The sequence below is a fragment of the Rhodnius prolixus genome, unplaced genomic scaffold (assembly GCF_049639745.1).
Source record: "Rhodnius prolixus isolate KJV_2025 unplaced genomic scaffold, Rpr scaffold_4, whole genome shotgun sequence".
NCBI lineage: Eukaryota > Metazoa > Arthropoda > Insecta > Hemiptera > Reduviidae > Rhodnius > Rhodnius prolixus.
Window position 1 is genome coordinate 23256991 of NW_027411614.1, and position 12593 is coordinate 23269583.

The 12593-nt window shown below is 34.5% G+C and overlaps 1 protein-coding gene across 1 annotated transcript in view; it reads right to left on the reverse strand.

Moving 5' to 3' along the window:
• LOC141455443 (uncharacterized) overlaps positions 1 to 12593 on the reverse strand; it is a 55393-nt gene that overhangs the window by 38709 nt on the left and 4091 nt on the right. The window lies entirely within an intron of this gene.

Consider the following 12593-nt stretch of genomic DNA (forward strand, 5'->3'; position numbering starts at 1 on the left):
TTACAAGTCTCGCTAAATTAAATCCAGTTTATTTTTTTATAAGAAAAATGCGCACATCGCGATGTAAGCAACAAGAATAATTTGGAATATCCTCGAATAGGCTTACCTACATCCTGTTTTGACTGGCACTGTCCCGTTTAAGAATAGATACGGTCCTGGCGTCCCAGTCAATGTACCATTTTGTCCCGGTTATCCGATAAAAATCAATAATCCCAAATATACGCTTAACGCTAAATACGACATGATGTAAAATATAATTAGGATGCATTAGGCACATCTGCACCCGTTGAGACGATATTCTTATTAAATATTAAAATGTCTGAAGAAATGAGATAGCACCAATTAAAAAAAAAGTTTAAATAATTTTTTTTTGTTTTATTTAAGGTGCGTAAACATCTGAGTCAGAGTGCAGATGAATACTAGAGGTTTCAGAAAAGTTAGTGGATATAGAACAGCACGAGAGTTTGGTTAGCCTGCCTTAATTTCTGTGTAATGTGTGTAGTCCAGTCTCAGTCGAGTTTAAAGTACAAAGAGAAATTACCAATTATTAGTAAATAATTGTTTACTTTGTGGTAACTTAGTCCTTTATTCGGTCTTTTCAACAGCGGGAATGAAGTTTCTGATTCTTAAAATTTGTTTGTAAGTCTACTCAAAATACTAAATTACCCAGTTTTTTTTTTTTTTGTTTTCTTTTTTTGGCATTGGCTTCCGCCATACAGCCAGCATCGTCTAGGTGCTTATCACTAGAATATCACTTACTCTCCGTTCTTACCTACAAATAAATTCGCTTCACACATTCATCATTCTACTATATACCGCTATTTACATAAACTACTGCTAATGGATGGAGCAGCACTCTGTGCTCCTGCCATCCTTCTCGCTTAACCAAAATTAAAATCACGTAATCCTTCTCTAAGCATTTTGTTCCATTCATTCTAATTCGGCTATAGCTTCTAAATACATTCATATTTCATTGCTAGCCCTGCTATCGACTTAAGCACATAAATGTTGGTGGAGAATATAATGTCTTCGTAGCGAAATGGTGCATCTAAATACCTGTATATATCGTCAAACATTCGTTTCCTTTCTACCACATAACGTGGACATATCATTATTACATGTTTGAAATCTTCCTCCTCATTGCAATCTACGCAAAGAGGAGAGGACCTTTTGTTGATCCTGTGTAGATACGATCCGCACACCGCGTGGTTCGCTCTCAGCGGGATCGACGAGGTATGCTGATATAGTCGCCCTTCATGACCGCGACAGATCGGCCCTAGTCCTCGACCCGACCGTGAGATTCGAGAGCAATGACCAAAATCGAGAAGGTGGACTTGGAAAAAAAAAGGTATATATGAGAGTTGTGTCCCCTTCTTGAAAGAGAGGTTCCATGACTTCGGTGACCGAGAGTTTCGGGTTCGGGGTCTCTGGTTCGGTGCCCGAGGTGTCATCCCTAAGCTGACTTTCAGCTTCCTTCAGGAGCTAGGGATTGATCTGAGGGAGTTGGAGGCCTTGGCGGAGTCTATCATTGTGGACTCGATTGGCATTATCCACCTCCACATCTACGGGGCATGAGTTTGATTGTTCTGCCCGCTTATTTGTTGGTATTGTATGATTATGATATGTTGTTATTCTGATTTGGATGTTTCTGTTGCTGGTTTGGTTTATTTTATTTTATTTTGTTGACATATTGTATTAGTGTTAGGAACGATTTTCGTTTTTCTTTTTTTGCCTGACGAATTGAAGATCTCTCAATTGTGTAGTATTGGTGTTGACTTCTTTCTTTTTTTTTCCACTTTGTCTATATATCTTGATTGACTGATTGGTACGCTGTGTGTCTAGCAACCCGATCTATTTGGGCAGCACCCTTTGTTTTGTTTTACAATCGATTCTCTCTCTCTCTCTCTCTCTCTCTCTTTTGCAATTGAAAAATACAAAAAAGAATCCATAAAAATTACCGAAAATGGCCAAAATACTGATAATTGCATAACTAAAATATGTTTTCCTTGTCCAAGAGGCGTAATTGACAAAAGATCGAGACTCGGGTCAATTATTTGTTGAAATATTATCAGCCAATGTAAAAAAATAAACAAAAATGGTTTTAATGTGCGACTTTAAATATGTTTGTTCCTGTTTAGGGAGCGAAAAAAGTGTTGGCAAATTTTTTGTTTCATTTTTTCATTTGTCAAGCAACATTGACAATTTAATTTTTCCCAAAGTGACAATACAGAAGAACATGATCTCTCTGTAGCAATCGCAGACAAGACCTCAGTATTGAGATCTCCCTAAATCTTGTACCACAAGGGGTCAGTATCAGCAAGCATCATCTGTTTCTCTTATATTCTCCCGATATAGGCACACATGTAACTACAAAACTTCTGAATAAAATTTATAACGTAAAAAGCAGGTGTTTTTTTTTTATAAAGAAATAATATCACCCTACTGTTACTTGTTTAGTTGTACTTTGGTATAGCTTGGCTAGATTACCTTTTTAACTCTTAACAATAACAATTTGATAATAAAAGTATTCGTTCATAAAAATGAAGCAACATTGGAAGTAAATAAAAGGGTTTGGTTAACATTAAAATAGTGTAACAGTGATATATTCACATACTGTAGTAGTTCACTTTACAACTTGTTATTGGCGCAATCTCATTAGCATAAATAGGACATGTGCGGTACTACACCACAATGGTGTACGCAATGTTGTATGTTCAGGCAAAGCCATCTTACTAGGCGTGCGCTCATAGCCAGAGCTACGCAGTTGACAACTTTGAATTATTTATAGTTACAACCACAATATTCAATGATACCGACCCCATTTTGACAGATATTGCGGAACCTTTTCTTATAATCTTTACTATTAAAATAGAATTTTAATGAAAAGGGCTATTAAACCTTTAACCTACTGTAACTATTTTATTTTTTTAATAGTTTGTGGCCTCTATGAATGGCTTACCCAATTATTACGTTCTTTTACTAAATATGGCGACCATGTCAAATTTTATTAGGAATATCCGTTTTAAATTCTGTCAAGTCTTAAAAAAATAGTTCTTAAAAATGGTTAATGAGAAACTTTAAATTTTGGTTTTATTTGGGGGAAACGCTTCTGTAACTCAGTGAATTAAAGCCTACGACTAGAAAAACAGATTTACTGTTGTCATTTTCTCAAAAACAGAGCCAACAATACTTTTTCTCTCTTTTTTTTAGACTTTATCTACAAGTTGTAACCTCAATAACATAATTCGAAAATTCTATCCAGATAAAAATTGATCAAGAACCAGGATCTTTACAGTTTTTCTATAAAATACTATTTCAACATAACGCACTCCTGGTGTTGTGCATTTTATTGAAAATCTGTTGCCAAAATTCTGAGCATGAAGAAAATTCAACAACTGTAATTACCCACTTTAATCATTGGATTTCTCATTTTTCTGGGACATTTATGAAAATGATTTTTCTGATTTTCTATACTACAAGTAGATCTATAGAACATTAGCTTTATTGTATTTTGAGTGTGGCTATGAGTAGTTACGTAAAAGTGAAACCCCGGAATTGTGTGCAGTTTCTAATCTGGAAAATCGTTAATTTATTTTCAAAAAAGTAGAAAATACTTATTTTAAATGGGCACTTTCGGTTTTGATCTCTAAAGTAAAGTGAGTTTCAGGCCTCACATATGTAAACAAAATATTCATAAATATGGAGACTCCAGGAGTTTCTTTTTTGAGGTAAATGTTCAATTTTTTATTTTAACACACTTTATTTTACTACTGCGACTAATTGGCAGACAATCTAAGCTGCCACTGGAACATAAAAGACTAATATACAACTGTGTACTCAAACCGATCTGGACTTACGGACTCGAACTGTGGAGTTCAGCCAAACTTTCCAATTCACAAAAGATCCAGTCCTTCCAATCCAAAATACTCCGTCAGATTACAAATTCTCCATTTTATGTCTCTAACTCTACCCTCCATAACGATCTCAAAACAAAATCTCATACGTAACTGACGAATCTAAATCTAAATATAGAAAATTCTTTGACTCTCTTCCACTCTGTACCAATCCTCTTGTTCGAAATCTCGCCTCTAAAACGATTCCAGATCGTCCTCCACGACGATTGAAACGCTGTTGGCCTCGTGACCAGCTTCAATAGTACAAGAAACTCCAGCGAGAGTGTTGCCGGTGGGCAGCTTCTCTCCTCAAGCTGATCCTGTCATGAAGACTTCTTTTATCGTATTCACTTATTACATTTTATTCTTTCTAGATTGTGAATAGCAAATAAATTAAAAAAAAAAAACACACTTTATTTAAGGGGCCTCAGAACAGTTGAACAACTGATGTAGAAAATTTGACTTGACCGCAAAACGTCCTCTTACTCTCGTAGTAAGAGAAATTAAATTATTAATTCCAGCAGTTACTGTAAAAACTTTAAATTTGTCTGCCAGGGGTAGGCATTCTGATGAATATTTGGAATATGTAACGGAGGGTCGTGAAAAACTAGAGACCAGAGACTGAGAGTTGGAAAAGGACCCATAATTTTACTACGCATTACTCCAATAAGGCAGAGATATCATTCGGACACGCGAGACATTGCTACCTTCGTCAGACTGATAGGCCTGGCAATGGATAACCTGCTTAGACTGCCATCCACTGAAGTTAATCTAATTTAAACGTCCAAAGAAATTAAATTCATGACAGAAAATTAATGGTTGTAGAAGATATGTATCTGCGTCTGAACTTTAACACGTCTGATCATTTTTTGAGACAATTTCCACTAGAAGACCTCAATATAAATCACTTTCTTATTAGATCCATTTAATTCTGTGACATTCTCTCTTTCGGAAAGCCGTTTCCAATTCTCAGCTTGACTATATGTATAGAGGATTAAAGAGGACAGATTCCAAATTTATTGTAACCACGTTTATATCGATCTATCTATTACAATCGTGTGTAAAGTAATTCCATTCTTTATTCAAATTCATGTATTTCATTCCATCGCTTGAACAGTTAGACTATCTTGAATAACTTTACTTGAAAAAAAAAATATTTACAGATTTCTACCGTTAGTAACGCGCTAGTTCTACTAGCACCAATAAAGTTTCATTTTATAAAGTTCCAGTACCTGGTGATTCAAGGTGGAGGCAACAAACAACAGGTCAGAACAGAAGCTAGATATCATAAAATGTAATGATGTTCAAACGTCTAGTTTCTTAAGAATATTTCTTGTTCTGTGTTTTAATGAAAGACAACAGATGTTGTTGTAACCACTGAGAAGTTGTGTAGGCTTAGCCGCAGGTTATTTTACATAAATTTGGGATTCTTTCTGTGAAGCTGCTGCAATAAATGATCGTCCATATTAATCTTCTGCCGTAGATTTGTATCTATCGATTCTTGTCCAACAATTCCTTGAATTACGGGCTTTTTATTTTCTATATCATCTAACGCTCAAAAGTCACTTTCATCATGAGCTTTTATATTTAAGAATATAAAGCAGAATTTAGAAATTTGAAAAATAGTACGCCGGCGTAAAACAAAAGGATTTGGTAACCACTGTGACTAGAATTAGTTACCAGCTTAGGGTCAATTATTTTACGCGAACAAATCAATTTGTGGTAGACATCTAGCAAATCAACTTTGCATTTAATAACCCCGTACATATTTGGGCCCGATATTCGTGAAAAACTACTTGAGAACCTTAAGTTAAAAAAAAGTGTTCTTTATTTGTATGTGGGTTGTGTGTTTTTTTACCACCAGGGTGTCTTGTCGATCAACTTGCTAAGGAAGCGAGAGACCCAAGTTAACGTGAGGGATTGAATTTAGCCTGATGGAAGGACGATACAAGTAGTAGAGTGAAAATAATTGGTTGACATTTCTTTGTGTTAAATTTGATTCACATTCATTTTTGGCAGGCAGAAAATTCTTTTCGAGTCAAAAATAATTAAATTTAACTCATTGCTACCGCGAATGCTCTAATTCGGCTTGAGACAGGGCGATCTCACTTAAAATTAAAAGTGTCCTCCAGAATGATTGGTTGGTGGTTACGAATTTTGAAATTAGCTCGAAACAGGTTCCCTTATATTGCCTTTCGAAGATTGAAAGCTCTTACCGACTGTCCTTCCATACCGTATAACTGGGCTCTAAAACTAAAAAGTTATCTAGCTAGTATTGGTAAAGAACATCTTTGGAACTGTAGGACCATAATATCATTATAAAATGTAAAAAAGACTGTATTAGCGCATTCAGCAACCACTTGTTGAGCAAAGATATAGATTTTGCTATAAATTCAACTTTTAATTTGTTCTACAGAAATCTTAGTTTATTGGGTGGCCAAGAAACTTACCAGAATTCTATTCCTCAAATCAGTCAAATCAGAATTATTTCTCAGATTAGACCAGCTTCTAAAAGATCTGTTCGATTATTTATTAGTGGACTGAAACACACATTTTTTCCTGAAAGCCAATGTAAATTGTGTAATGAGGCTAGTTCTAAGGATGATCTTTGTCATTTCTTTACAGAATGTTAAATTTTAGATTGACTGAGAGATAAATTCTTACTATTTCAATTTCAAGAGGAGCAGGTTTCTAACTTAGTCCAAGTTGAAAAATTATTGTGCGTAGATGATATCAAAGCAAACAATATTTGTAAATTTACTATCGAGGGATTAAGAGTAAGATCAATATTATTGTAGGGTTTAAACATGTACTATTGTAGTATCTTTTGTACTTTTGTGTTTGAATTATTCTCTGACATAACATTCATTTCTTCAAAATATCATTATAATTATTGTCATTTATCTATATGTTAAGATCTATATTGTCTAAATAAGGTTTTTTTTATACGCATATGTATTTTTTATGTAAATTTCGCTATTTTACAGGATTTCAAAGAACCCAGCACTAGTGTCAGATTAATATTTTGTAATGTTTCGTATGTTATCAGCTTTGTATGCTCACCCCCTTGCTATGGTGAAAACTTGAAAGCAATAAAAAAATTTAAAAAAAATAAACTCATTGCAATAACACCATTTCAATTAGCTAGAAAAATAAAGAGTTCTTTATCCGTAATAGAATCTGTTGAAAATGAAATCAAAAATCTATATTTCTATTAGGAGAATAGGTTTAATAGAAAGTAGATTAGAAATAATAAAGTTTATGTGAATGAAGTGTCATTGAGGCGTGTCTAAACTGTACAATATTGGCGAGAGTATGACATCCGAAATGAATACGGGGACAGAAAGATGAAGAGTAGAATTGACGAACTGAGAGAGAACATAGAGACAGCATTAAGAGGGAACTAACTGGTAAGAGACAGCAAGATTTTAGTGGAGTGGGGAAGCAGAACTGAAGCAAACATATGGCCGTGTGCTTTTTGCTTGGGCCTGTTCAATCTATCGTGACACTGATTCTAAACAGGGCGGCCTAAAACCATTGTTCCCGGGTTTAGAGCTCTCTTGTCTCATATACAACATTCCACCCTCTCTACTGAACAGGGAGATGTGGAGGTGATGCTGTTTTACACACCATGTCTCATCCAGTTCCTCCACGCACTGTTGCACACCACGAACAAGGGACTTCAACTCCTAACTTAACCCCTAATACACAATTTTATTTTGAATTAAATAACTCCAACTTGTCATACGTTGCTATCATTAGCTGCGTGAATGTTGTGAGTCTTCGTGAAAATGAATTTTAATTTTATTTAATCTGATCCTCTAATTATCACCTCATTAGGGTGTTTTTAGTTCCTGATTACCGCCGCTAATAAAACTGATTTTCCGTCTTCTGAATGGGTTTACCGGCCAGAGCTGTAGGGAACAGCTTCATTCCAGTTACATACCCACTTTAAATAGAATTCAGTGAAAAAATAAAAGAGAAGCAATGACAAAACGTGCAGAACTTCTTTACAGAACTTGGAAGACGCTCCAAATTGCCCATAGAACTCGAAACGCTTAATATACAACACTATCCTCAAACCAATGTGGACTTACGGACTAGAGCTGTGGGGTTCAGCCAGACCTACAAACTTATAGACTGTACAGACATTCCAATCAAAACTACTCCAGATAGCTGACGCTTCTTTCAACGTGACAAACCAACGACCTCAACATCCCTTGCTAAGACAAAATATCACCAGTTCCATAACTGCTCTCTCTTATTGTTCTAATCCTTTTGTACAGTCTTTGGCCTCTCCTATCATTCCTGACAATCCATCAAACCGACTGAATCCATTACTTACTTGAGTTCTGAAAATCATCATCATCGATATCCTGTAGCTGAAAAGAGTGATACCGACGGGTGGATTCTAACCACCTGCTCTTCACGCACAACTTACATTTTCACACTTAATATTTCCTTGTTTTAGATACTTATATTCAGATTATTAATTACTAAATAAATTAAATAATAATAATAATTTTCCGCTAGGGAAAGCTGAGTGGTTAGCGAATACCAACGCGGAGATCGCGGGTTCTAATCCAGTTGCTGGACCCTTAGATTTTCTCTTCCTAGGAGCTTCTTACAGCCTACTGTCCGGTGATGGACATTGTTGTCTGTAACGAGTGGCCAGAAGTGCGCTGTAAAAAGCTCCTGGCGCCAATAATCTCAGATGTTGACGCGCCTTAAATAACAATAATTTTCCAGTATTATTATTATCCTTAGCAAATTATTAGAAATGATTTCTGCTAATTCAAATGGCCATCTGTATAATAGTTTAGTTTGTGTAATTTTACAGCACCAGAAAGAAGAAATGTAACTGGAAATTAGTACTTCCCAAGGTGGAAAAAAAGGTTGTTTACTCAGTTACCGTTGAAAGTATAGTTGCAAGGCATGGTCACTTACAAAATAAGCAGCGTCATAAAACTAATGACGCCGCAGATGGATATCTAGAAAAGAAGCAAATGCCGCCCATTGCTTGAATTAAGCGATGAATGCATAAGAAATGAGCTAAGAGTCAGCCGTGATGTAGTAGGTAAAATAGTCGAAGCAGTTTAAGTTGATGGGGTCATATCTAGCGGATGCCTGAAAACTGATGGTCTGAGGGAGCCCTACATTGTATTCCTTAAACTAGAAGGACAAGAAACCAACCAAAGAAAGAGTAGATCGCAGGAGTCGAAAAGCTAATGGCCATTCATTGACAGAGAAAGCTGGTGATCATTCAATCGATTAGATGACTAAATAGAATCGTCCGAATAAACAAAGAATATCTTCAACAATTGAGACATGGTAACTCAATCAAGATTTACAAAAATCTGGAGTAAAAATTCATAAATTTTCTTCAAACCATAAATTTTTTTAATTAAATTTAGTTCTTACTACCTTACACTAGTAACATGAAATTACGTTACACAGAAAGGATAATTTAAGAGCAAAGCCAGACCCACCTGTTCTACTAGTTCTTTTTGGCTTTAAAGGAATTATTATTTTCTTAAATTGAAAATTAATTCTAAAAGTATTATATCTATGAATTTGTAATGAAGATTAGAACAAAAATCATGCGAGTTTTTTGAAAAAGTCTCAAAAAGATAAAAAAAATCATTCACCAAAGTGGTAACTTCAGAAGTACGAATAATTGTATAATATAATTATAATCGTATAATTGTCCTTGTACTATTCATATAATTCAATTTAATATAATTTACGTAGTAGGTATGTCTCAATAATTTCTTCGCCAATTAAGAGAAAGTGAAAAAGCAAAAAAGTCGGACTACGTAGCGGTGTTTTTAAGACCAAAGTCTGCTCTAATACCATCCGGCATTTGCTCTAGACAAAAGGCTCACGAAGTTCCATAAAGGGTATATAAATATATATATATTTATAGTTTCCTAAGGTTTCTGCTAAGGATGTTGATAGTGAATCAAGATTTGTCTAATATGACCGCATATTAACAGCAATATTTTGTTAATCATTGAATAAGATCGAAGTTTATTTACAATTTCTGGGGAGTCAAGCAGCTAAGGCCAAAGTATATCGCGCTTAAAGACCATGAGAGAGTACGTTGAAGCGCCTGATGTGAAAAAAATAAATTTCAAATGCAAGCTAAAATAGATTTTTGGATTTTACCGGAGCGTTAACTACAAAATGAAGACATTTCAAACTGAACTGCCCGGTTTAAATTGGATACAGTGCCGGTGTTCCTGCCCAGTGTTAATACATTCGCTCAAGCTATTAGCAAAATTTACTAAATTATAAATTATAGAATGCAATTTTAGCCTGCCATGCATACCTGCTGCACTCGATGGAAGGATATTCTCAACACATGGACCGAAGAATGAATCAACAATAAAAACTTTATTGAACTACAAACTCAACTGGGAACTAAAAATAAAACATGCTAGAGGTAAATTTGAACAATATTTTTTAGTTTAATTATCACTATCTACTTTTTAAGTTTGGAAGTACGCCCGGTGTCAGTTTAAATTTTACTGATAGTTGTCGGACCGTTTTCTCTACGAGTTGGTGGTGCCCAGCCTCTTTAGTGCGAAGGGTTTCTGGTCCATGAAGTCTTTTATTGTGGGTATTTACAGCATCCACTCTCGTATTCAATTAAGCGATATATTTATTCGCGAGCATTCACATGCTCGTGTAAGAATTTACGAGAACATTTCGACCTCTCTACCAGAAATTTAGCTGATAAGAACTAGACTTTAAACTTATAGCCAAAAGGCCTAAAAAAAACAGGGTAGCCGAACGGTTAGAGACGAGACCCGCAAAGATAGTACTGTGGTAATGGGTTCGAGATCCACTCAATGGATTTGTTTTTACGTATGACCCATAGTGCTCTAAAAAGCGAATCACGCAGCACTTTATTTCGGAAAACTTGCCACTTATTTTACGCAGTCTTACTAGCGTCATGTAAACGGGACAAGCTTAGTTCAGTAAAATGCCTGACTGTTTATAGAACAGTGATGTTTCAGATGTGTTCGACGATTACTTAGAGAATAGAGCTGTATGACAGTTTGATAGGCCTTCTTTATGTGATTTGAAGATTTCCAACTATTGTTTCGTCCAGTTTAAAAGTCCGAAATTGACCCGGCTAAAGTAAACTAGTTTTAAACTCTCATCGCTAATATTAATAATTAAAAATAAACTGCTATTTTGAAAATAAAAAAGAAATATTACATTAAATATTCTAGTAAATTGTGAAAAACAAGCACGTGATTGGAAAGCAGTCAAAAAAGAAATAAATGTAAACATTATATGGCTAATCTATTGTAAAAATGTGACAATACCAGTGTGCTGTATGCCCTCTCACTTGGACCATCAATATATCTCCCTCGCTCTCCCTATACAGCATCCTGTGTGATGTTCAAATTCTGCTCGCAGAATGGACAATACTGTCATGAAGCTAGAGGGGCTAGGTCTGAACACATTGTCACTAGGATAGCCAACAATGGTTAACAATAGATCCCTCTCGGTAGCCACTGTTCATGTTCCTGCTTGCCAAACTTTTCTCCAAATAACTAGACAAACTTATTGGCTACATTTAATACCCAAAATGGTAAGAGCAATAGAATCTCTATTTCTAGCAAGAAAACAACACTACTATATTCAGTTAACTTCCTAGAAAGGGGGTGAAAAAAATCAATAAGCATACTTGTACTATTACTTTTAACTAGAAGGGTCAGAGACAAAAAATTTACATACAAAGTTTGGAAGGGAGATCTGAGACCCTTTTCAAAGCATTCAAGGTAATTTATTCAAGCTACTCCTTAACAAAAACTTACAGTTTTAAAAGTTAAGTATAAGGGTTGATTAAACGCCAAAAGGTACACAAATCAGCAGTTCCCAACATTTCATTAATACTTCATTGATATAATTTAAGTAATTTTACTGCATTAACTTTTCCTTCACATTTTTTAGAATTTATTAGATGTCACAGACCCTTATGCTGGCCATTTTCGTCTACAAAATATTTACTCAAGTAGCACACCATTTAACTTAGATTGACTGTAATATCTATTTATCTATAATAATCAAACTATTAATCACAGGTGAAAAAGAAAACGTTATAAAAAATATAAAAAAAATAAGAGGCTAAAAAATTCATAAACTTTTTTTACATCAATGATTTTATGCATTTATTTTTATTTTTAAATAAAAATCATTGGTTTAAGTTCATTCTTCGATTAAAGTAATTGTTATTTTATGTTGTAGTCAAACGTTTGTAATAATAAGTAATAAATAATCTGGCTTTATCGCAAATAATATAGTTTTCTTCAATTACATTCTCAATCTAGGTGTTCTTCCCACAATGTTATATATATGTAATATAAAATAAAGAAAATAAAGATATGCATATTTTTAGGACAGCTAATTATTCCAGTATTTTACCATAAGTAAAATTAGGGGGACTAAATTAAATTACAATTGAGAAATGAGTAAATATTGTTGAATAATCTACTTGTTATTAAATGTATGTTATTTGTGCTCACGAATATTTCGGTAAGACGAATTTAAGACTGAAATATTGTTTTGAATCCTCCGTGATTGAAATTTAAAAAGTGGCCGACTCTAACTTTGTTTTTTTCTATTTTAACATGCATGTATATGTGACTACTCAGAATAATTCATCACTCATTTCATCATAATTAT